The 27,699-nt window shown below is 41.9% G+C and overlaps 1 protein-coding gene across 1 annotated transcript in view; it reads left to right on the top strand.

The window, feature by feature from the left end:
* LOC122788859 (neuromedin-K receptor-like) overlaps positions 1–27,699 on the top strand; it is a 246,057-nt gene that overhangs the window by 39,339 nt on the left and 179,019 nt on the right. The window lies entirely within an intron of this gene.

The following is a 27,699-nucleotide window of genomic DNA, read 5'->3' as shown; positions in this document are numbered from 1 at the left end:
TAGGTACATACCAAAAGGGCCATTGTGTTCAATGATAGGTCTGATGAATGCTCAATACAGTGGAACAATTACCTCCTTGGACCTAGATCCAATATCTTTGTTTATAAGTTGCACAGCATAAAATGCTATTATAGATACATGATGGTCAAATGCTAGATTGCTGTCTGTGTGTGTCCACAACTCTCTGACTACTGGGTTGACTCTTTAGGAATATGTTGTCAATATGATAGTTACCAGGGATGGATGACTTTTCAATGGATACTATTATGCATTTCTTGGCATTTAGGTTTAGTCCATGGCTCTGACATGAGATATTTGTGCCACAGCCCCTTCTGGAGTGGAATGAATGATGGTAATAAAGGAGACAGTTGCAATGGCAGCAAATGGAAGAAATGAGAAAAAGCTGAGAAATGAGATAGAAAGAAAACGTGGAACAGATTAACAGCATCAAGAATCTGAAAGTTATAGTTGAGAAGATGGGAAGTCTGAATGAGGTGGTCAAAGCTAGAATCAAAGGGGCTACAGCCTACTGGCACAGAGTGTCCGTGGTAGTTTATGACATAAGAATTCCAAAAAAGCTGAAATAATGTGTACAAAATAGTGGTGTGACCAGCACTATGGTATGGTACTTGCATTGTTTCCAGCTTTGTAAATGTGTAATAACTAAGGTATGCAGACCAAGTCCATACTGTACATATAATAGTCTATACATGGACAACCTGACTACAGCATTAGATAGATAGCTCTTCTGTTGCTGAATGCCTATGGCTGGCACACAGTGAAGGCATATCTGCTAGGTTTTTCATATTTAATAGTTAATCATTACTACCCACATGGTTACTCAGTTCTCATATATCAAAATATTTATTTATGCTTTGCATTTTTGCATGACTGCATAAAAGTGGGGAAAATGAGAAACTTCCTTAAAGCCACTGTTCCCCAATCTCACCCAGACATATGCATATTCCTTTTAATGAAACATACAGCCAATTCTGATTACACCAACAATTCAAAGTACTAAATGCACCATATGTGAATAAATGTATATATAAATATATATATATACACACACACACACACACATATATATATATATAGTGTGTGTGTGTGTGTGTGCATATACGTATGTCTGTACTATATAAGTCTGTATATGTATGTATATATAGACAATCAAATATTACAGTACTAGCAATACATTCAGTTGTTTAAATGCACACCCATCGAAACACTTGCTGGCATGGTCACACACATACATAAACACACCCACACTGCAGAGAGGTGATATCTGTCTCATACCCTGAGCCTTGACACACCCTGTCCTGTCAGTACTACTGCACATTTGCAAGTCCAATGGGGCATAAACTCAAGACATCTCAATCTGTTTTGTAACATAAATATAAAATGTTGGAGGGCTAGATATGTATCACAGAGAATACCACTTTTTTTTCGAATTGCCTTCTTCTCCAAATACATCAAAGTACATCTCTTACACTATTCAAATGTAATTTGAATGAATGGATGAGTAACTGCAAGTTTACCCTTGTTTTTAGCATTTTTATCACTCATGGATAGGAACAACATGTAAATGTTCTGCATAACTTTGGTATATTTGTACTTAAAATACCAGGGTACTAGGCTTCTAAAGATCCTTATGGATCAATAGCATAAGTAAGTGCCTATAAACCCACAAACCTCTGTGCTTCCAATATAAAATATATTACTGAGTTTTAAACAAATGTATTGTATGCTCTTTGAAACAAAAATTCAGCTTTCTAACTGCATGATCTATTTGAATCAAGACATAAATGTAGAAGTTATCTTTTTTCAGCTTTAAACAAATTTATTGTTATGTATTCTGTGTTTTTAAAACAAGATACCTATATCATTACATGGGCTCTTTGAATAAAAATGTATATATAGAAGTAGTTATTTTACTCAGTAACTGGAACAGTAAAGATGACCATACTTTCAAACCTTTTAGCGAATCAGTAGCTTCCTCTTTCTGCCTTAGAATCCAGACTGAAGTGCAGGGTCCCCTTTCGGTGGCCATGGTGGTGCAGAGGTTAGCATTGTTGCCTCACAGCAAGAGGTTCTCCAGTTTGATCCTTGGCTGTGGTGCCTTCTGTGTGGAGTCTACATGTCCTCTCTGTGTTCATGAGGGTTTACTCCAGGTGCTGCAGTTTCCTCCCACATTCCAAATACATGCAGTAGGTGGACTGGACACTCTAAATTGGCTGTAGGTGAGTGTGTGTGCGAGTGAGTGGTAGTAATGAAATACTTAGGCAAGGCTAGCCACCTGGTGGTGTAAATCTTGACTCAAGATGTTTGTCACTGTGGAAGTGACACCCCAACCCTATTTGCAAAATGAGAAAAGGGGTTGAGGATGGATGGATGGATGGATGGATGGATGGATGGATGGATGGATGGATGGATGGATGGATGGATGGATGGAGTATCTTCCTCTTTTTATTGCTGTGTTTCAAGCTAACTTCATATCTTTATATGAAAAACAGTATATTTGTCTTCCTGGTCCAAGTATCCTTACTTTACAGTTTTTTTCTCACTTCTAAAGATAGAAAAGTATTAGGTAAATACACTGGCCTTCCCCTAAAAGTATTAAGTAAATACACTGGACATCCCCTGTACAGTTCTGATGAGTAACAAAGTCATACCCCAGGATTTAATAAAATCCATGTAGGCACAGTGTAGAGCCTACACAGAATGTATCCATGTACACAGCCATGGTTCCCCCTCGGAAGTGTGCCATGCATGTGAGTGATGGCATGCTGCCGAGGGAGAGCCAAGGAACATGGATATTGAATTAGTGTAGGGAGAGGTGTAGCAGCAACTTGTAACTGCAGGTGAGTGTGAGGCTCCCTGTAATGCTCCCTGTCACTGTTGTAATGTTGTGAAGTGTGTCAAATGTATAATATGCCATTTTTATGATGTTTTATGTTTTTTTAACTGCATGTTTGCACGGTGTGGAGTGCAGCAATCCCCAGCTGTGCTCACATATAGACAGCTGACACCTGCTAGACATCTAAAAATAGAAACCAGATGTAATTAATTCTCACAATTACATTTTTTTCTTTTTTTTTCAATTGCCATTTGTGCAGAGTGGCCCAGAGTGCAGCAGAGCCGAACAGATTTTATACATACATGGCTGATGCCAGACATCTAAAAATAGAAACCAGATGTAATTAATTATTTATTTATAGTTGTATTTAAGTGTGTTTACATGGTGTGGTGCTCAGTAACGCAAATAGGTAGCCTAGTAGTACATGTGAAGGTATGCTAGTTATTATAACATCCAACTAGCTACAAGGGAAGAGTTATGATCTTATGTGTGCTCGGTCCTGGGTTCGAGTCCATAATAGGCAGAATATGTCTGTAAATGAATGAAATGTAAGTATGGATTTAGTATGCTAACTATAGTGCAATAAGCAAGAAAGACTAAAGCATTTACTGCAGTAAAGTATACACGAGAAAAACTGTAGTGCAATAAATGGCAAGTAGAGTTGTAGTGCAATAAATGGGCAATTAGAGCTGTAGTGCAATGCATGAACAATAACAACTGAAGTTCAGTAAACAATAAACAATACCAATAACAATAAGCAAAATGGTGTTCAGTAGGATTGTGTTGCTGTATCTAAGACTGTTTGTAAGCTTCTGAGCCCCCAAGCCTCTCTGTATTGGAGGGAAGCCTTCTAGCTTGTCAGTGGGAGTGATAAGCCCTAGGTAGCCTAGCTACCACAAGAGGAGTGGTTTCTGGCCCAGAAATTGTAGTTTATTGGCCATTTGGGCAGTTTTTTTCCATCTCCTTCAACTTTCAGGTCTAAAAGCCCACATTTGCACTTTTCCCACCTTTCCTGTAACTAGTCTAGTCCAGATAGAGATTTACTGTATCCAGGACTGTTTGTAAGCTTCTGAGCTCTCCAAGCCTTTCTTTGTTGAGGGAAGCCTTCTAGCTTATCAATGGGAGTGGTAAGCACTAGGTAGCCTATCTACCACAAGAGGAGTGGTTTCTGTCCCAGAAATTGTAGTTTATTGTCTGGTAGAGCACATTTTTCCATCTCCTTCAACGTTCTGGTTTAAAAGCCTGCATTTGCACTTGTTTCCCACCTTCCCATAACTAGTCTAGTCCAGATACAGATTTTCTGTATCCAAGACTGTTTGAAAGCTTCTGAGCCCCACACGCCTCTCTTTGTTGGAGGGAAGCCTTCTAGCTTGTCAGTGGGAGTAGTAAGCACTAGATAGCCTATTTACCACAAAATGAGTGGTTTCTGGCCCAGAAATTGTAGTGTATTGACCTTTTGGGCAGTTTTTTTCTATCTCCTTCAACTTTCTAGTCTAAAAGCTTGTGTTTGTGCTTTTCCTACCTTTCCTGTAGCTAGTCTAGTCCAAATACATATTTGCTGTATCCAGGACTGCTTGTAAGCTTCTGATAGGTGCCAAAGTCTGCTCTTCAATTTTTCCCTTAGATATGCTAGTTCTCTCCTCTCCTGCACATTTACTAGCTTATTAGTCTAGCACTTTACCATATCAGACTTCTTGTAGCAATTATTGTAGCACACAAAAATGCTACAAGCACTAAATGTTCTACAAGGAAACAGCTCCAGTACTTATTATTAATGCCCCCCCCCTCAAGGCATGTCTAAAGGTCAGTTCTCTGTGCTTTCTCCTGTTAACCTGGTGAACCTGGGCATCCTGAAGCAATGTAGCAACTGCCTCATATACACCGACAACCCTCTCCTCTTACCTCCCAACACTCAGACTTGTGAGAGATGCACTTATATATCCAAATTGGAAGCCACACACTCTCCAGCCAAGACCGGAATAGCTGGACAAGAGGAGAAGGTCAACACTTGCACCACACCACATGGAACACATAGCCCTCCAGAACACCACCACTGTCTTCACATAAAAACACAAACCACACACCCACCTTCGCTGAGGCTCTCAATAAAAATCTACCCAGACAGCAGAGACCTCCAAGGCAGATACGCACTTGACCACCACAACACAATACTAATCAGAGACACATAACTCTCCTAAACAGTGTGCCACTCAACCAATGCCCCTAAGGCAAAACAGCATGTCCAGCACACTATTCATAGGCATCTCAATAGTGAGGCACACTGATGTCCCACTCACTAGGCTGAATAAGGAGAAAGTAACAGTCAGCTGCCTGTCAGGTGCCAGGATCTGCCATATAATGCATGCACTCAGGTCCCTCAACAACAGGTACAAATATAACTCTGTCATTGTACATGTGGGTGTGAATGACCTGAAACATACCTCCCTGAACTTTATGAAAAGAGACATGGAGGAGCTCTCGGATTATGTATCCCAGGTGGGTACGACCCTAGCCCTGAGCAGCATCCTACCATCACCCAGAATGATACCGCAGTACAAGGAGAAAATGATTGATTTCAACAATTGGCTAAGTTTCTGGTGCCATTCTAAGGGGATTAAGTATCTGTCTGCCTGGGATGACATGATTGACAGACCTCAATGCTTTGCCAAAGATGGCCTGCAGCTGTCACCCCTGGGCTTCCAGATACTGGCCAAAGCTCTTGCCACCCCTATAGTGTCATTTTTAGGTGGTGCTCCAAAGACCAAATTACCACTGTAACAGCTACAAACAAATGCAATCTAAGGGTCATGCTGCTCAATGCTAGAAGTCTAAAATCTCAAAATGCACTTGCTCGAAGCACTCCTTAAAATGGAGAACATCGACATTTGTGCTGTAACAGAGACCTGGTTCATGGCAACAGAAAGCACCACTGCACTACCAGGCTATAACTCATTCCACACTTTTCAGCCCCAAAACTTAGACCAAAGCTCCATAGGTGATGGTGGTGTTTCCATATTCATAAAGGATGCGCACACCTCCAGACTGGTAGCCCAGCATAACACATCAGAGATACTTCAGGTGCAGCTAACATTGGATAAGACAGCAATTCAGGTCATAGCCTGTTATAAGTCCCCAACCATGTCCCAAGACACTCACTCCACGTTCCTAAGCACCCTGGAGAACATTAGTGTCCAACCTAACACACTCATACTGACTGGGCAACTTCAACTACCCCTCCATTAACTTGGAAAACTACTCATGTACCAATACACTTGTCCAATGTTTCCTGGAATTCATTAATTCGAATGCCCTGGACCAGCTCGTTCTTACCCCCACTAGAGGTAGCAACATCCGTGACCTGGTCATTATTAAGCATGGGTGACCATTGCTCTACACCAGTAGTCAACTCCTCCCTGGTTAGATCCGACCACAAACTAATCACCCTGGAAATCCACATCCCTCCCAACACCCCCCCCCCGCAAAGGTAACCACCATGAAAAACTTCTCCAAAGCTAACTTTGGTCTCCTAGGAACAGAGGAGGCTAACTTCACGGCACCCATGCAAATGGAGAATAGTTGTATGACCACCAAATCATACACCAATGCACTGTACAAACACGTACACAAATGCATGGATCTCGCCATACCCAATAGAACCAAGATGCTCTCCTCCAAAAAAGGAAGCCAATCTGGTGGTCCCCTGCCATAAACAAACTCTACAACAGAAGGAGGAAACTGATGCAGAATAAAGTGAAGTCCCAAGACTGGGAAAAACTCCCTTTTCAGCCTCAACAAAAAGTTGAGATCCCTCATCAAATCCTCTAAAGCTAGCTATGAAAACAGAATTGCAGCAGATAGTAAAGACAACCAGAAGGCCTTCTATAATTATGTAAAGAACCTCCATGGCAATACCCAGATTTGCTCTGAACTACTGCACAATGGTACCTCCTATACTGAGCCAACAGATATTGCCAATAGACTGGCCAACAGATTCAGTGCCAACTTTACCCCTCCCCCCAAGGACCAATCACAATACTAGTAGATTGCCAGGCAACCAGTATTACTGCTGCACAGGTTAAAACAGCACTGTCCAAGGCCAAGAATACAGCTTCTATGGGACCTGACAATATCCCTGGCTGTGTTCTACAGGAACTACAAAGTGAACTGGCACCTCACCTGTGTACCCTGTTCAATCACAGCCTCACTTCAGGCTTTGTCCCTACAGAATGGTGCACTGCTATAGTCATCCCTCTCCACAAAGGAAGAGCAACTACAGACCCTGGGAACTATTGCCCCATTAGCCTGACAAGTCTGATGTGCAAAGCTATGGAACTCATCATCATGGACCTAATAAACTAGGATATAGGGAATCTCCAAACTCTGGATCCCACACATTTTGGTTTTATGAAGGGTAGATCATGCCTGCTCAACTTGGTTGACTTCTTTGAGTCAGTCACCAGAGCTGTGAATGAAGGCAAGGTGGTTCATACAGCCTACCTTGATCTGGCCAAGGCTTTGATACCATTCCTCACTCAGGAATCATAGAAAAACTCACTATGCTAGGCATCAACCCCTATATCACCAGGTGGGCTGCAAACTGGCTCACAGATAGAACCCACAGTGTGAAAGTAGCTGACTCCAAGTCAGACTGCCAACCAGTCATGAATGGAGTCCCACAGGGATTGGTCCTGGGTCCTCTTCTGTTTGGTATCTACTTCTCAGAAGTCTAGTCCAACACAAAGAGACTCTGGCTGACAAAGTTCACAGATGATTACAAATTGGGAGCCATTATTAACTCCCCAAGTGATGCTGACATCCTGCAGAAAGGCCTCACGGAGAACAACTACTGGTGTCAGAACCATGGCCTTAAGCTTAGTGCCAAAACATGTGTTGTCATCCACTTTTGGAAAAACCCAGTTCCCATGAACTACCACATCGATGGTAGTCCACTGAACACAGAAGGTGTTATAAGAAATCTGGGAATACAGGTTGACAGCAACCTCTCTTTTGACCACCACACTGCCACTGTGGTCAGAAAGTCCTTCTATATGGCACATCTCATTACTAAGGGTTTTGCATCCAGGAAGAAAGAGGTAATTGTCTCCCTCTACTCTTCTCTCATTAGGCTAATCATCGAGTACAATGCCCCATTTGGCATGTACCTCACTAGAAATCTGCAACAACTGGAGAGACTGAAAAAGTATCTCACAAAAGGATCCTGGGCCTTAAACACTTCTCCTATATGGACAGACTCAAAAAACTCCAACTATTCTCTGTCTCATATCACCTACTTAGAGGCGATCTCTGCTTGACTTACAAAGCCATGTCTGACCCAGCTCTGTTAGAAATGCTACATCTAAATTAATTCCAATCCCTCCGCACCACACGCTCCTGAGACCTCAACCTCATTACCACAATCAACAGAACATGCTGGAGGGACAGGTTCATAACCCAGAGACTGCCCATGCTATGGAATAGGCTTCCCATACATGTCAAACAGAGCACCTCACTGGCCCTCTTCAAGGGAAATCTTGATGAGTGGATGAGAAATAGAAAATTCACTCTGGGGATAACTCCAGTGGCCCTACTTGACAGAGGCACTGGAAACTAAGGTCAGGTGGCATGATGCCAGGGTAATCATATGGGCTAGACTTGTAAAGGCTCCAGGGCCATTAGCCTAGTACACACCTATGAACCTATAATCATGGCAGTAGAGCTGTATGCATTACTTTTCTCTGGTAAGATTGCTGCAGTCAAATGTAACATTGTATAGCTGTAGAATGCAAAACCAATGGCCCGAAAACTGTATTCCTTAACTCATAGTACAGTCCAAGGCTGTCTCTAGGCCAGTATTGGTCACATAATGCTCTCTGTTCCTCCTACTTCAGGTAATAAAGGTATATGGGTGAGGTAGCCCATGCCATGGGCAGATATTGTGTGTGTACTTCACAAATATTTCAAAGCAATAACAATGCAAACTGTTCACCAGCATTGCTGATACTACAATAAAGCTGTTTAAATATATGCAGAACAGTTGTATTCCATGCATGCATGTTCTACTGTCACTGCAGTCAATTATAACACTGCAATAGTTCTAGAATGCAAAAAGAATGTCCTGTAACTTGTATTGCTCAACTCATAGTATGGTTCAAGGTTATCTCCAGCACACTATCAGTCATGTAATGCTCTCATATTTTCTCTCCCTGGAACAAACAGTATATGAGTGAGGTAGCCCATGTTATGAGCAGATACTGTGTTTAGATTTTGCAGAGTTTTAAAATCAGTAAGAATAACTTGTTCACCAACATTGTTGATTCATAAATACATTTGTCTGCTTCCAGTATGTTGTATTCCTTGCATGTCTGTACTAAGTTCCTGCAGTCAGTTATTACATTATTTGCAGATGTCTCCTGCAGTCACAGCTATTGGGTTCTATTCCCATGCCTGGCAACTAAGGCATGATGGCTGTCCTGTTTGTGAACTGAACATAAATGTGCCTCTCAAGTGTCATAATTTCTTGTACTGTAATTAATATTGCGTAATCCATCTGTCAAAGGATTACCACAGAAATGATTACCTGGAATACAAAGTATTACCAAATCTGCTTATAGAACACATTGGTAGTTATATAAGTCCACATGATGTGCAAGTATTCTGTTTAGTTGTGTACCTGCATTTGTTATTGCTTGGCCCATACTGCCCCATGAAACAGCTTGAGAGGTCTGTACATGCTATTTCACCTATAGGAGACTTGTAGTCACTGTACACAAAACTGATAATACACACCTGTAGGGTTAATATTATCAGTGTTTTCATGCATATAATCTGCAATGTCACTAATGGACTGCTTTTCTCTCTCTCCCCACCCCTTATATGCATGTATTTAATATAGTTAAGTATTATTATGAAACCTTTTATTGGTTGTTCTTTTCCAGTTGTTTTTATGTATTATTATGGTTTGTTATTAACATATTTTGTTAAAATAACTATATTTTGGGAAATGTGGTTTATTATCGTTATGTGTTATTATGTTTTCATATTGACATATCTTGTTAAATTAACCATGTAGTTGTCCTCATGTTTAACTGTTACTGGCATGCTATTAACATACTGACTGTTCTGTTATTTCATGCTGTGTCATACATAATATACATTGTTATGTATTTGGGTTAATTAATATGATGTTTCATGCTGTTAATACTAAAAATGATTTGTTCACAACTAACCTCAACTTATTGCTATACCTTAATTACCACAGCACGTCAAGGTAGGCCGGTTCTGGCTGATCCACCTACCTTGCCTCAACCAGCCATAGCACTGGTCCCAGTACATATAGGACTCAGACCAGTGCTGTCCCCTCTGCTGCCCCTGCAATACCTATGGTGTCAGGTAGTGCTGCTCCATGGGATGGAGCCAGACTCCCCTATGGGGTGGTGGGAGAACAGGAGTTGTCACCCTGGCAGAGCTGCCAGTCTTGGTGTGCAGGCTAGTCCACTGTGGCTATGACCGCTGAATGTACCAGATGGAGGACATGCTTCCAACCTGGTGGGGCCAGCCTCACCCCGGTTCCCAGCCTCCAGCACTGCTACTCCTGAGGCAGTGAAGGAGCAGTCCTAACAGTCCCATGAGTAGAGATGTGAGTCATGATGCTGCCATCTGGAGGCTCATGGGACTTGAATTCCAGAACACCCTCGCTATCTAAGGTGTTCACTCCCCTCATGTGTCACACACCACCCCTGTATGCTATCTTGTCTGTCTTGTCTGTTTGCAAATTCATCCTCAAATACCCCTTCTCCACATGTACCCATGTCTCTTCCCCAACATTCCACTCTCACCTTAAAAAAAAAAAGAAAAAATAGGCACCTGTCCCAAAAAAAAAAAATTTAGCCCATACATAGCTCTCCATTTCACACGTGTCCACTGGACATGTAATTTGATCCAGTTGGGTTGACAACACAGTTATGTTGTCCTCACCCCTCTCTCTGGTGTTTGGGAGTCCAAATTCATCTACAAATTCTGTCAAAGTGCACAGTTTTTGCTGTACAAGAAATGGATAGTTATGTTTCTTTCTTACACTCTTCTTGCACATCCCTCCCTGCTTTTCATTATGCTTTTCCCCCACTTGCCCTCATTTCACCACTTTTCTATCTCCTCTTTTTCTTTTCTTTGTATATTTTTTTTAGTATGGCTCTGTGCAATGCGGTCGCTAAGCTCAACTAAATAGAGCTATAATGACTATATGTGTTTATAACATTGTAAGACACATGTACAAAATAAACACCTCTGCCATGTTTCAAACTCAAGCCCATGACACCTGCAGCACACTGCATTAACTGCCACTCCACTCAACTCTTAATTAAAACAGGTAGTTTAAACAAAACATAGTAATTGCCAATTACTGTCATTAGGCTTGTTTCAGCAGAGCTGCGCACCATGCCGCACCAAGCAAACTGGTACAAAAAGTAATGGAAAAAATGGGATTGTACCTTGGACTCTGGTCCAATAGTGCACCACTAGACAGCCAAATACATGATAATGGATGTAACTGAGGCCTGTGATAGCAGGTAAATGAGCCCTTTTATCAGCAACATATAGAAAGTCACCTGCTAAGGCATTCATGGCAAAATACATATTCAGCTGGGACTCTGGTGCAGAAATACATCCATATAACGTCATGCACATACTGATGGATGTAGAAAATGTTTGTCACAGCCTGTATGTGTGCACATATATCTTGCAAATACACCTCTTCTAGCAGTGACTCAGTAGATCAGTCTGTTAAATGGCTTGCATACAGTACATTTTGCCACACACAGTCCTGGGTTCAAATCCAGTGTTGTGTTGCATTTCAATTACATTATTGTGAAGACAGAAATTAATGAATGGCTCATGCACTCATTATTTGCACAAAGCATTGTAAATTAAATAACTATTTTTCAGTGCTGAAAGTCACAGGCCTGCAGGTAGGGACACACTTCACATATCTGTATAGCATTACTATATTTCCTCTGGTACTATGTTATTGACACAGATACCTAACATACGTACCTTAAACACATGCCTTAACTGGAGTATAAAAGATACCCTCACCCTGGCTCTGCCTCTACAACAAGGCTGACACAGCTGACACAGATACACCTACAGCTTGTTGTCCTCCAAAGTGTTCACACTCTCTGCCTTTGTCAATTACCTGCAGCAGCAGCAGCAGCAATCTGATGTACACACAGCTCTGTAAAGGTTTCTGCTACAGACCTACCTCTGTGATGATATAGTCTCCTCACCCCAGTAATGTTAATCTTAACAGCTAAGAAAAGGCCCTGGTCTACATGAAGGCCTTATATATTGCACAGTAATTGCATGTCATTGGCTACTGATAGTGCAATTCAGTTGTTTTTGCTGCAATTAGCATATCAGAGCTACAGACTGTTTTAGAGGCAATTACCTGCTAATGAAAAGCATGTTAAAAATGCAAGCAGCTGACTATGGGGGAAACATTCTGTCTGAGGCTCTCCTCACACAGAGCACACCTTTGCAAAACATTACTAGTAGCACATTTCAACAGAGGAGTATTGTACTCCACCAGGTATGTAACAATTTTTGTGTATAACAGGATGCATATGGGAGGATAGAGGCATGGGGAATAGGGATTACAGCAGTAAGCCTGTTTTAGACCTATGGTAATGACATTTCATTGATATCCTGCTGTGTTACACCTACAGGGGACATACAATACTTCAATGTTGCATTGTTTATTGTCATTGTGACATACTGGTATTATTGGACTGTCCCTTCATAGTGGTTGTAATAGCACACTGCTATTTGTCTGGGACTGGTCTTATGACATATTAGTGGGTGGTTGGCCTTAGGGGACACATCACAGTAGACTGGAGGGTTGGGTGTATGATCATGCAGCAGAATCTCTCATGGCACACAGGGAAATACCTCAGTATTGATACTATCTCAGTTGTCTCCACATACGGAGTATGTTGTCACACTGTGGGGTATGACGTGTGAACAAGCAATGGATAGTGCCAGCCATTTTGTCCTTGCTGTATCTGTACATAGTGGATGTCCATGTATCTGATCATGTAATGTGTTCCCCTTGTGTTGTATTTCAGGAATAATGTACTGTAGACACCATGTCCCCTTCTCAGATGCGAAGAATGAAATAATACTTGAAGGACTAAGGCAGCATCATCACATCCTGCTATCCAGGGGGAGGCATAACAGGGAAGAGTGGGCTCATTGTGGACAGATCTTGTCCGGGATGTGAATGCCAGTAGCCACCAGGACAGGGCATATAAGCAGGTTCGACACCACACAACAGACATGGTGAATGCTGCACGATGAAGGGCAGCTGATGTAGCTGGGGATCGTGCCGTCACCGGTGGAGGGCCTGCAGCTGAACAATCACGCTTGGCCACTGAGGAATTCCTGGAGAACCTAGGAACACATGACAGCTCCCAGGCATCCATCACACCCCACATCATGGAGGTGAGTGCCACAGTGTTCACAGCAGAGGAGCGTGCAGGTAGGTTTACTGTGATCAGTAATGATCAGCATTGTAATACTGTAGTGGTCATTGTGTCAGCCTGTACTTACTTTTACGTGGGTGTCAGGTCTCTCTGCTTTGGGGGGGTGGGGTTTAGCTTAATTGTACACTCATACACAGAATGTCACTGATACATCAAGTAACACAGTCGCTACTATACAAGTGAAATATATGCATATATTACCTTGTTGTGCTGCAACATGCAGTGGTACTGACAGTACCTCACCCTCAACTTTTTACAGGTCCGTCAGGTGTTGTACAAGGCCATGATCCTGTTCCTGGTAAACTTGATACTGTTTTGTTATGGAACATATATATGCTATTAAAGTTAAGGGCCAGAATAATGTCCTATGTACACTTAAGTTTGTGTGTAACCAGAGTAGAATGTTTGTACGTTCCATTCTGGAACAGTTTCCTAAGGTTCTTAGAGTGGGTAATCACAAGAATGTAGCTGGATGAACAGAAACACTTTTGCAGTTATAGTTAAGAACAAATAAGCCTTCTGGTTTACATGAGGCAATTAATCCAACATGCCATTTTAAAAACTGAAAGGTCAATGGTACATACCTTAGGCATTGAAACTTGTATTTGTATATATTTGTTAAGATAGGTGTACTGGGTTTTATGTGTTGTTTTATTAAGTATAGTGTCATATTAAATAACTAAAAGGTAAATTGTACTGGTCAAGTTTCACTTGATTTACTTGACATCTTTTTTTTACAGCACTTGAGTTGAATGTGTATTTTGTTGTGAGGATGTCTGTTGTGCATGAAAGTAGAGATGAGAAGATATGAGACTGTCACTGCAATGTGGATCCTCATCTGTATGAGCCTTTGTGGTGTTTCCATACATAAAAGTGCAGGTAGTAATGTACTGCTTTTGTCTTAGTTTTCACAGGTGTCCAGGGGAGTTGTAGTTTCTCCCCCACACAACCTGATGTCCGTGTCTCTTTGGACTCTGATGATGGTGTCTACAGTGAGGCATAGGTGGGGTTGTCGGGGGCTGAATCTGTCCCAGAGGTGGACAACCCTCTTCTGCCCCCATTTTCACTGCACACAGTCAGTATGCTCACACATACCCAGTGCCCACAGGCCGCAGATACTGGACAGTCAGGGTGGAGAAATTGCACAGAAAAGAGTGGCAACTATGGCTCCAGTGAGTGTAGACACTGGCCATAGCCAGAGAGCCGGTGAGGTCCCACACAGGTGGATTGACAGGAGTGCTTGTAGGAGGACTGCTGTCCATCCACCATCTGTTGCAGGTGTCACATCATGGGTCACTTGGTGCATGTTTTGGACCATCATGGCGGTACAAGCACATTCTGAAAGGAACACCAGATGTATGCATAGGGTTATGTATGTAGCACAGTCTGACATCTGTGACTGCCTCCACCACATTGGGGTCACCCTGGATCAGTGTACTGATGCAGTGGAGAGATGGCAGGTTGAGACAGTATCTGTCTTGGACCACACATTGTCTGTGCTGGAACATCTGGTTGGAGTTGGGCATGGGACCCATGGATGTAGGTCAGCAGCACCATCTGCTGAGAATCCACGTGGCTGTGCACAGTCACACTCCTGTAGTGGCAGTTCAGCCAGCACTACAGAGGGGAGTGTGCTGTCCAAACCATGAGGTGGCAGGCCATGGGGCTTGTAGTCCTGGGTGGTCCTGTGGGGGACACGGTCCCAGCAAACAGCAGTCACCATCAGATACTAGCACCATGTTTGACCTTGGGCATGGTGGTGTCAGTGCAAATCCTGACACAGTCAGTTCTTATGTTCAGGGCTGGAGATGGTGAACTGTCAGCTCTACCATGTACAGTCCACAGCTGTCCAACAAACACACATGTAAGGCTAGCACTGAGATTGATTGTGTACATGAACACCCTCACACACCACTGTCACATGCAGGTCACCTACAGACACACATGCACCTCTCCATGGTCCATGTATCCTGCTGCCCTTCCTGACTCACACACATGCTGTCAACCATTTGGGCCAGTCTAGGCCTCCAGCACTCCCACACAACACCCAGTGCAAGTGATGATACATGTGCCACATCCCTATCATCCTTCCTATCAATGCAGGGAAATGACACTATGTGTCTGATGCACAGGGCGACTATATTACTTGGCATATACTTGTGTAATGCAGTATTGTTTTTTTCATGCCACTTGTAGTGGTCATCAACGGATACTGTCTGCTGGCATGTGTCATGAGTATGCAACATACGTTTGTGTACCGTATGTTGTATGATGTTGTACTGGTGGTATTGTTACACAATGACAGGTGTGATACGGACCTGTGTATGTGTCTATTCCAGGAGTCTGAGGGGATAATCTATGGACACACAATGGCAATAAAGTGGCACAGGATGGCATGGCAGCACAGCAGATATATGACTTCAGCAAGGTACAGCAGTATACTTGCATGGCTCCATAGGTTTATATGTGTATAACAGTCTAACAAGGACAATGGCAGCAGTCAGCACACTTATACATTCATAATTTGTGATACGGTCTGCTACTCTTGATACGTGTCACCTGGGTTTTCAGAACTTACACATCTGCAAGCTGTGGTAAAGGAGCTGACCCATCTACAAATATCCTGTGTCTGGTTCAGACAGTTGGCCGGCATCACTTATGCTTGTCGTGTTCTGCATCCCATTCTGTAACCAGCACATGATGTGTGTCACAGCAGATGTATGCTTTACATGCATGGGGGGCCTGGTCATGTAGGGTTTCCCCAGTATGTACTATGTATACCATATTGATGCTGTAGGTGTGTAGAACATGTGAGACGTGTTATTCCTGTCATGACAATGAGGGAAATACACAGAGGGATCTGACATCACCCTGTATGGGGACATACACACCCCCTTTAAAGCATTTAAGAGACGGACTACATCTGTGTGGTCATGACACGGACTCAGTAGGACATGTTATCTACACTGTGTATTGGTGTACCATGGCACCTGTGTGGCTGCTACAGTTGTACTATATGCCTGTGTGGTGACATGGCAAGGGTGCCATTGCATACAATGATAGGTCTGCTGGCTGCCACATTCAGTATAACAGTGACAGTCTGAGATTTACACCCAAAACCTGTCAGTATAGGTGGCATAGCTGAGGTCACAGTCACCAGTAGGTGACATATTCATAACCTCCACATACTCTTCCGTCAGCTTGTCAGTATCTGAGTACAATGGCTATGTGTTGACATACCTTTTCAAGCTGTACTGGCATTTGCACACAACAGTATGGTCCCTCACAAGGTCACTTCACATCTTCAGTATGTGCTCACTGCTGATCATCTGCAATGAGTGTCATTGCCACCTGTGGCATATAGACTACTCAGAGATGATATGTGCCTTGCATACAGGGCAAGGTGTGACCCTGCTGGAGTGCATATGCTGCCTATCTGTAGGAACCTAGTAGATGGATGACTCACTGTAAGGACATTAACCTACTATGTGATGTTTGTACTACATGCCTGTGGGAGACATTTGTCTAGCAGACTTAAACACACCCTTGAAACAGACCCTGCCTAAAGGTACACAGAGCACCTCAGCACATGCCATCTGTATGATTGGCTTGACGACCGTCATCTCAGTACATGGCATCTGCCTGAGTCCCTCTTGGACTGGGGCAGTATGTACTGATCCTGTACCAAAGGATATAAAGATGTCTCTGATTGTGAGGGTTGTATGGCCATTATGCTACTTAAGTTCACATGTCCTATGGCTCAGTAACATGTTGTAAAATGCTGTAACAGCCTCACACACAAACATGACCACATTCAGGCTAGCACCACTGCCACTCACTGCATACAGGACACTCCAAGGCACAGCCATTGTGCACGTTGGCTGTATGTAGATTAGAATACTTACCTATGTACTGGTACACATTACAGATTACAGTACCTGATGCATGCAACATACCTCATGTCTGCTAGTACTATCAGCTTAGAACATATAATGCTTGCTGATATCAGCAATCCCACGTTGTGATCAGTCATGTGGGGGGCCACATCACCCGCTACAAATAAAATAATACTAAACCCTATCTATGTCTAAGTTACAAAGGTTTTTATACATATGCTATATGGATATACACACGCACCATGTTAGGCAGTGTGAGATTAAACCCCCTACCTATCTAGTATTATACACTATAGCTCACAGTACTTATCGCACATATCATGGCTTTAGTCTGATGTTAAACTGTCAGCCGGCAGTCTATAGGTAGATGACATCATCAGGTCTTGTACAGGAGGGCAGTTTGGAAGCCAACAGCTAGTTACAGGGCCAAAAAGTGCATAACCATTGTGGGTGGATATCCCATGTGGGCATGTCCATTGTGTTGCAGGGGGATATATATACACAAACAGTCACACACCAAGTTGGTTAGAGTGAGATTAGAATCCCTCCCTATCTAGTCTTATACACTATAGCTCACAGTACTTATCGCACGTGCCAAAGGTTATGTCTGTTGTATATGTGATTGCAGGTACAGTAATTGCAGATTAGACAAACTAGGCTTGTGTTGCAAAGCATGTGTGGCCCACAGAGTGAAATTGCTTCATATTTTTATCTGCATCTAGTGTCCTAGCAGTGAGATAACTGTTATTATCCTTGCTATGTGTGTGCAGTTACCAGTATGGCCATATGTGGCTGATTGCAGTTAGATAGGAAAACCTGTGGCCAGGGACATTGTGCCCTGTCCATGCCTGTATTGACAATGTTATACATTACACCACCTGGTCACCTGTGTCTGTCTACATGGTGATATCTAGCAGGCACAGGGGTCTGTAAGTGAGTGGAATATGTACTGTTGTGCCCTTAGTTTGGTTCCTTTGAGCAACTGTATGGATGTGCGAGTGCAGATATACTCACCGTTAATAAGGTATATGGGGCAATACATACATCCACACATATATCTGTCTATAACAGGGATGTTTCTATAAATGTAGCTGTGTGTGTTTATGATATGTATATGTGTTATGTAAATATATGTGAAGAGCCTATGTATCATTGTAAAATATATAGCTATATATATCGGTATATATCTATTTGACAGTACATAGCAATGGATATACTAATCATGTGAGAGTGTGTTAAGGACAGAAGGATATGTATATGTATATGTCTGTGTGTACAGATGTATTTACACATTGCAGGCCATTTTGATGATGAAGCAACATAATTGTACTCATTTTAGCTAAGTGTAGGAGCATGCCCAGTGGTACTGTCAGTACTTACAAGGTGACTACAGGCCAGACCTACCTGTACTCCCGTCCGGGATTTTGTGTGCTGCAGACATTGCCAGCTGCACCTGTTTCTGCAGTACTGCAGTTCCCTCAAATTGTCCATGGCATTCCCCAGCTGTCTGTTGTACTTAATATGTGACTGAGGTTCATTATTGTTACCCACACACAGCCTGACAGTCTGCATACCTCTGAACAGTACAGATTTTTACAGAATGTCCAGACCTTTGCCTCATATTTCTGTTCTGTTCCTCATACATTTGTGGTGTTCTGGTAAATTATTGTATATTGAAATCACTGAATAATACTAGCTACAGACAAACATTTGAGTATTGGACTTTATATCCTTCAGATATTCTGTAATAACTCAATGTCATACTAGCAACTTTCTAGGTTAATTGAACAATCTGTACTGTCTGTCTGTAACAGATTGAGAGGTATGACATTCTGTAGAAACACCAGGATTCTAATACCCACATGCAGAAGCTGAGCATACTTCCAGATTCGAACCATCAACACCATTACCCATACTAACATCCCTATCCCACTGAGTCACACAGGCTATCAGACAGAGATGTGTCCTTCATCACACAGTCAACAGCATACATATGTACATTGTTATCCATGCATTATCTGAGACATACACTGTGTGATCGGGTTCTATGTCACAGCCCTGAGATTGCCTGGTCTGCTGATATACCATTGCTGATTTATTGTTACAGCATTTGTATGGGAACGCTGATGTGTTGGGTGTGTGAAGTACAGCACATGATCGGCTAGCATAGACAGTAGTGCAAATATGTGACCCCACTGTTTAACACATGATCTGCTGGCAAAGACAGTAGTGCAAATATCATGTGACCCCACTGTTTAACATCTCCCTTGACTGCTGCAGTGAATATTCCAACCATGAGGCCTAGTGAATATTATGGAATAAATACTATTGGATTGGGTATCTGTAGTCCCATGTGGATGTTACATCTCTCCAAACAGCCCACTATATTCCCTTGCATACATGCAGCAGATCCATACATACAATACCATATTACAGTACTCCTTACAAGTGGTGTATAGGTGAATGACTTACTTTGTGAATGCAGAAGTTGACAGAACTGTAGTTCAGGGCTGACTCTGTCTGATGCACACACTATACAGCCAATACATGGGTAGGTACAGGTTAAGTGGGCTGCCTGGCATCATATTTAATATATGTATGTTAGTTGGAGTAAGGTGTTGGTTCCTAGGGCCCTAGGTTGCCAGTGCATGTGTGTTGTCTCTTAGCCAAAGCCAGGGCATATGGGGCATCCTAATGTCTGTCTACAGGGACATCATCAAGGGGTTCCTCCTCTGAGTCCTCCTGTGAGTGTGGCTGTGGTGACCTAGGCACTGGTGGGGGTCTGTGTATCCCTTCCCTTTGTTGATCCTGTTGCAGCTGTTTCTGCAGGATCATATTGTATAGCATGGCACATGCTGTGACACTCTGTGTACATGTGTCTGGAGAGTATTGCAGGGCTCCACCAGCTATATTGTGGCACCATAAGCGTGACTTCAGAAGCCCAAACACACACTCTGTGATGTTATGGAGTTCTTCCATGGGTGTGTGTACATTTCTGATGGGTGTCATCATCCACAGTTCCAGTGCATAGCCAGTATCCCCCAGTAAATAGCTGTGTGTGATGTCCCGCCAGCAAACATCTGATACAGCTGTGATGCATTCCAGATGTGGGAGTCATGATAATTGCCAGAGCTGCCAGCACACACATTCATGATAATGCCCTGGGCATTGCACGCAACCTGGCAGTTGATGGAGTAGTACCCCTTGTAGTTGACATAGATTCTACCCTCCTGGTGCTTTGATGTGTATGAGTGCAATCTATGGCACCCAGTACCTCAGGGTAGTGTGCTACACAGTAGAAGTGTTGCATATTGCTGGCCCTCACCTCAGGGGTGAGGGAAAAAATGTGCTCACAGGCATTTAGTAGCATGACATCCAGAAACTGGTGGTGTACCCTGGATGCTGATGCCTGTGAAACCCCCATCATGTCCCCAGTTTGTCTTTGGAAGGTATCTGTGGCTATTATCCTAAGGGCTACAGATGCCTTTGTTTCCACTGGGATGGGTTCCCCACTGTTGGCTCTGGGTCTGAGCTGAGTGTGGGAGAGCTCAGTGAGTTCTTGTAGTATGTCCCTGTCCACCCTGTAGTGCTGTACAATCTCCAGCTCATGTAGCTCCTGGAAGGTTACCCTGGGCCTGAACACTCTTCTCCTTCTCAGTCTGGGCCTATTGTCAGCAGCAGCAGCACTGACTTCAGCATGTAGCACACACAGGTGTAGCAGACCTGCAGTAGCCCCTAGCATTCTTTTAGATAAAATTCCCAAGTCTGTAGTCCAATGGTGCAGAGTATAGGGGAAAAATCAGATTGTAGGGTGTATGCATACATTATAGTACTCTGCTGTAGGTGCTGACTGTGTAATTGGCTACCTTTAATGCATTACACCTGCCTAGTATATCATTAACATCATTTAGTGCCTCTAGTTTAAGTTAGACAGGGGTCAAATCTAATTACTATGTCATTGCCTTTTAGATACACTCAGCACTGTGGCTCGCCGGGCAAACGCATGCCCCGTAGGTAAACAGAACTTATCACTTAGTGTACCCACTTCCCATACTTCCAGGCTCAGCAAGGCAGCATGCTGTACAAACACATGGAAATGCACACCCTGTAGGTAAACAAAGCTTAGCACTTAGTGTGCACACACCCCCAGACTTCCATGCTCAGCATGGCAGTGCACTGCACAAACAGGTGCAGATAAGCTCAAATCAGCTTAGAGGGTATTGGACACACTCTCCTTTGATGTCACCTACATCTTGTGTGAACACCAACACGGTTCTGTGCCTACATAGAGGGTCTATGCGGACACGGATACCCATTTGTGCTATTCAGTAACTCCACCTCATTTACATAGGGTTCAGTGCTCAGACAATGGAAACAACATGGTTCAAAGCCCTACCATGTTAGCAACAGCACCAATACATCATTGCAGATACTTCACACAGGGTCTTGTAATATATTTCTGTCACATAATATTACTTTGGTTTTTCCAGTTTTTTTTTTAATGAGGCATGTTTGCGCACTGTAGCTTGCTGCGCAAACATGGACAGACTATTGTTTTTTGTTGTTTTTCTTTCAGCTTTTCCTGGTTAGGGGTCACCACAATGGAATTCCAGTCCACTAATGATTGGCAGTCGATTTTTACGGTGCCGAGGTGCCAGCCCAATGCCCAACCTTCAACTAAGGCACGCCCATTCATGCATGTCTTTTGAACACCACTCGACCATGGGGAGGGCATGCAGACTCCATACATAAGGTGCTCCAGCTGAGAATCGAACGGGAGACCCTCTTGCTGTGAGGCGACAATGCTACCGCTGCACCACCACGGCTTATGCACAGACTATTAAAAATATATATTTTAACTTATTTCTCTTATTTTGTCAGTCACATAGTGGATAGTTTCTGTCATATCTGTATGTGCTATGCCATTTCTGTCCATCTACCTACATTTTTAAACTCCTTTTGTCTGTCTACATTCCTGTACATAGAATTTTTTTGTGTACACTAAGGACACTGACACAGGGTCTGCAGAGCTGCCTATCTGCTTGCGGGATTACTCTACCTGACTCATTTGCATGGAATTTACATGCTTATGAGGTGATTTGTATGCCACGGATATTTCCGTGTTGGTGCATGCATGTGCACCACCCAGCTGTGTTTACCAAATCTACAACCTGCTTATTTCCATGTAAGCAGCATGGCATGCTGCCTACATGGAAAATGAGACCGTGTAGGCTTTATTAAATATCCCCATAGTATCTTCTCTTTTTGAAAAAGTGTGTTTTTTCACCTTTGGATTCAAAAGGCAGGCAGTTTTGTTTTTTCATCTTTAACCATTTCTTTCTCTCTTATTTATTTATTTTAATTATTTTTTACATCCCACACAGGACCAAGCCCAATGGCTCATCTGTCTTCATCCAACTGGCCTATTCATTCCAGGGGAAGGAGAGTCAGTCATTCTCAAGATAGGTGTTAGCCTTATGGTGCATTCATTCCTGCCTTAGAATCTGGACTGAAAAGTCAGGTGGTAAGAAGCAATCCAGCTTAGTGGTCCTGAGGAGGTTGGTCTGCCTACTCCCTTTTGAGGGTACTCCCGTTTCCCATTGGGAGCACCTCTGAGATCTATCACTGTTTCCTGAGGGGAAACATGTGCAAATGCATACTGACAGTGCAGGCTTAGTGGGTTTGAACCCTACTAAGTGAATACCTAGTGCTTCTCCTAGAAGCCACCTATATGATGAGCCAGAGATAGCCCCTCCCTCCCTCACCCAGGACAGTCAAACCAGCAGTAGCCACTTACTCTCATCCTCTCAGGCCAGTTGATGCAGGCATTCAAGCTGCTAATCAAACTCATATCGTCTACACCATAGTCAGGGATTTATCCCTCCACCGCACAGAGCTGGCTATCATCAACCACTTCTTTTGAGCCTCTCTAGTTAGCTGACTTTCTACAAAATTATTCTAGTTTTTGATAACCTTGCTAGTGTCATTGTGAAAAGGTCTGACTGTGTTCCATCCTGAATAACTGTCCTTGAGACATACTTTATGTTGTTGCAATAAACTTAATTCAGAATGTGGCTTAGCAGTTACTGAGATTGCACAAAAACTGAATCTAAAATGGCAGACTGCAAAGGCTAACTTAAATACATAAACAAAGAACACAATCAGCAGTTCCTCAGCTTAGGTGGTAGATTTTGGAGTATTCTACCAGTCGTAATTCACACACTCTAAACTGACAAAAAATAATGCAATAAAATAGTTCTTTTGCCAACTAAATGGCAGCTCAGATTGTTACATTTTAGAATGTTCTCTTCTCATGATAATTACCATTTACATTCCCATATTTAGTAATTTTCCTTCACACATAACAGTACTCCAGTCATACATATATTTGTTATACGCAAGGTCGCAAGCACATTGGCAGTTTATACTTTTCTGACAGTGCCTTTTGCTCAGAATACAACTTTTACAAACAAAGCTTGACTATGCTTTCTAATCTCCTGGCTTGCTTGCTTAGAAGCAATGTCTAAAATAATTTCACTTGAAGAAATCCATATTGACACTCTTATATTACCACTACTCTCTTAGCAGTCATAGGATCAGGTGTTCTTCATTTAGCTCCCAGACGTCCTTATCCCATAACCTTATGGCCTGGGCCTGTGCAAGAGCAAGCTTTAAGTCTGTCAGGAACCCCCCCGCCCACCAATGCCACACTGCCTTAGTCAAATCTCTCAAGGTGATATATAAAACTTCCTTCCCTTATTTGTTTTGTTTTGTTTTCTGTATTCATAACAGGACAATTCCCCCTTTCCATGATAAATCTCCTGTCCAGACAAAGGCAACCTAGATCATATAGAAAGCATTTCCATAAGTAACATCTAATAACTTTTTGGTGCTTCTCTGTACAAATAACCATCTATGATTGAAGGAAAAGTCTGGTATTTCACATGAAACATCGCCTTAGTCATTAATATGTTTTATCATTTTTTTATGTGTGTGTGTCTGCGTTAGAACCCCAGTGATTTGAAACTTCATACTAAATGAACTAAGGCAATTAAGCATTTTGACTGTCTTCATTGTCCATCCAGAAATCTGTCTTAAAGAGGGCTAATTGCTGTTGCTGTGATGTTGTGACTTAGTCTGCAATGTTTTCTTCATCAGGTATTCTTGTGTTTTCACCTGACTATCATTAGTCAGTACCTAACACTATATTGAATAGTTGTAGTTACTGTAATATTTCCTTTGTTTTTAACATTCGGTGTAGTTGTTCAATGCATTTCATTAGTCAGTACCTAACACTATATTGAATAGTTGTAGTTACTGTAATATTTCCTTTGTTTTTAACATTCGGTGTAGTTGTTCAATGCATTTCATTAGTCAGTACCTAACACTATATTGAATAGTTGTAGTTACTGTAATATTTCCTTTGTTTTTAACATTCGGTGTAGTTGTTCAATGCATTTCATTAGTCAGTACCTAATACTGTATTGAATAGTTGTAGTTACTGTAATATTTCCTTTGTTAGTCAGTACCTAACACTATATTGAATAGTTGTAATTACTGTAATATTTCCTTTGTTTTTAACGTTCGGTGTAGTTGTTCGATGCATTTTACTTATTTATTAATGTTACTTACTCAGTTTCGATCTTTGTAAGCCTAATCGCCTTATATTTTCAATGGAGTTTTTTATAGCAGTAGGCCATTGATGAAAATGAGTTCTTGCAGTGCAGTTCACTTACCTGTAAGACAAATAAAAAAGTAAATAAAATAAAAACAAACTACAGTGATAGGCATTACTACTAAAATAGATCAATTAAGTGTAGTGATAACTATTATTAACTGGGATATCACTAGGTATGCTTACATTTGCATTATCCAGCTTAGCAAAAACTGGATGTAACATATTAGTTCCTTAATGTGTTCTTGTTAAATAAAAAATCAGAATTCAATACACAGGAGGTTCAGATTCAAAAGTTTACTAGTGTACACCAGGAGGCAAAAAACCATACAGGTACAGAATTTTGTCTGACATGATGCAGGAAGTACAGAATATTTTATAGTGTTTGCATTCAAGTTATGCCCACCTTACTGACGTGGTTAGTCACAAGGCATCTACATCACTTTTACTAACAGTATTCTATTCATCTAATAATGCTGATGCAGTACATTTAAAAAAACTTTTCCTTTAGATACAATACGGCCTTGCTATCCAGCTGGTCAGTCATAATGTCTTTCTGTAAAGTTATTTATTAATGCATGTCTTTGTTCTGTTACACTTTCTCACACAGCTGCATGATATCTAAGTAACACATATACAAGGCCATCTCATTCTTACAGGAAGAGCAGAAGATTTCATTATTTTACACATTTAATTTCCTGACCCAGCAGATAATCACTTGTGAAAAGCATAAACATTAAAACTTGCTAAGCTAGCATTCTGTCAGGGTCAGGGATCAGCTTTTGCTACAAGCCACACTGCAGTTTCAAAACGACTTCACATTTAGACGTGAATTAATTTTACTACTATATGATTAATAGAATAAAATGCATTATATACTACTTTGCTTTTAAACTAGCATTTCTCATGTATTCAAATACACATTTTTCTAACATTTTCCCCCTATTAATACTTTTTATTCTATTTTGAAGTATGCATGGTGTCATTTCATCTCCTAGCCTTTTCCGCTCAGGATTTTCAGCTAGGTGAGTCATTTAATCTATACTTCAGAGAAAGCGTCATCTGAAATCAATCTTTCAATTTCAATATCTTGGTACAAAGTTTCAGTAACATATACATCAACAAAATCTTTGATTAATCTTTTCATGCAGGGAATTCCACAGCAAACACATGCCCCTATTATGAGTATACCCACACAAATAGCAATTAGAATGTTCATGAGGATGGAACCCCACCCCCCCCAAACAGATTCTGGAAAAAGTCCGTCAGTGGGTTTGGGCCTGGTTCAGTCATGGCTGATACTTGCTGAATTACCTCTAGGTGATTATTTATCTCGTGGCGATTGTCAGGGATAAAAACACAGCATTCTTCTTTGATAAGCGCGCACGTACCACCTCTCATCGCTAGGGTGAAGTCAAGAGCCATCCGATTTTGTAGCACAACAGTTCTCATTGCGTTCAGTTCATCAGTCACCAATTCTAGGGTGGAAAAAGTTGCATTACTCATTACTTCGAGAAGCTTCGACAACTTCCTCAGCTCCCAGATTGATTTGACTGCTCCATAAGCTGGGAGTATTCCTGCCCAGGATATAACACTGTCACTCAAGTCCATATGAGTCAATTCACTTTTATCTTTTACTGAATTATGGTCTTTCCAACCAGCTTCGATCTTCCCAACTGGATTCACAGGTTTCTTAACTGGACCTTCAGATTTTCGAGCTGTTTCCCTTACGTTTCGTATCTTACCCAAAGGTAATTCTGCAGTATGTCTTATTGCCGGAACCAAGTAACCCAGAAAACAACTGCCGGACCAATTCTCAGGTAACCATTTATATGCCTTTTTCCCACAAATAAAATAACAGTTTTCTACTTTAGTACTAATACGCATTAGCCCTGCATGAAACATTTTCTGATCTATAACTGACAATTGTTTAAACAAAACTGAATTTTTTTGAATGTCACTCATAGTTGTTTTCAATGAGTCATAATTAGTATTGCAAAAATTATTGCCATTACTATTCTTAATATAACATCGGTAAGATATGGTTATATTGCAATTGCTCCAGCCTACCTGGAGGGTGTCATTTTTGTAGAAACATACAACTCCTTTTTGTGTGACAGGTAAAAATAAAGCTATTTTGTCCTGTGATCACACAGTTCCTGTGTTGAAAAGTAAATTCTCCCAAGTCTCATTTATCCCCAAAGGGACAGCGGACATTACCAGTCCTCCATATGCTGTTGGTATAGTTGTACAAACCCAGTAATTTGAAATGTTCATAGTCTCTGCATATACACGTTTCATGGCCAGGTATGTGTTAAAATTTGGATGCCAGTCTATAGACGTTTCATCACGCCTTCCCACTTTCACTTGTGTGGTTGTGTGTAGGATAAGCCACAGCAAGAGGAAAATTGTCACAATTACAGTTAATAAATGTACACACAACAAAATGATTATGCAACATCTCTGGGGTTGATCTAGACTTCTATTCGCTTTGTTTTTGGCCATCTCGGTCTGGTTGTATATCAGTCACAAAGTTTTTATCAAGTTGAAAGTTCTTTACCGGTTTACAATGCGTTAAATGAACCCAGGACATCCTCTCGGCCACTCTAACTGCAGTAGGTGTTGCCAACAAAACCTGGTATGGACCTTCCCACTTTGGACTCGCCCAGTTTTTCCTTTTTGTCACTTTCAGCCACACCCAACTTTCAGGGCCCACGACTGCTTCCACTGGTCTGG

Source organism: Protopterus annectens, chromosome 14.part0 (assembly GCF_019279795.1).
Source record: "Protopterus annectens isolate FY-2018-M chromosome 14.part0, PAN1.0, whole genome shotgun sequence".
In the NCBI taxonomy this organism is placed as follows: domain Eukaryota; kingdom Metazoa; phylum Chordata; order Ceratodontiformes; family Protopteridae; genus Protopterus; species Protopterus annectens.
Note: the sequence above shows the minus strand (reverse complement) of the source record. Positions and strands in the feature narration are given on the sequence as shown.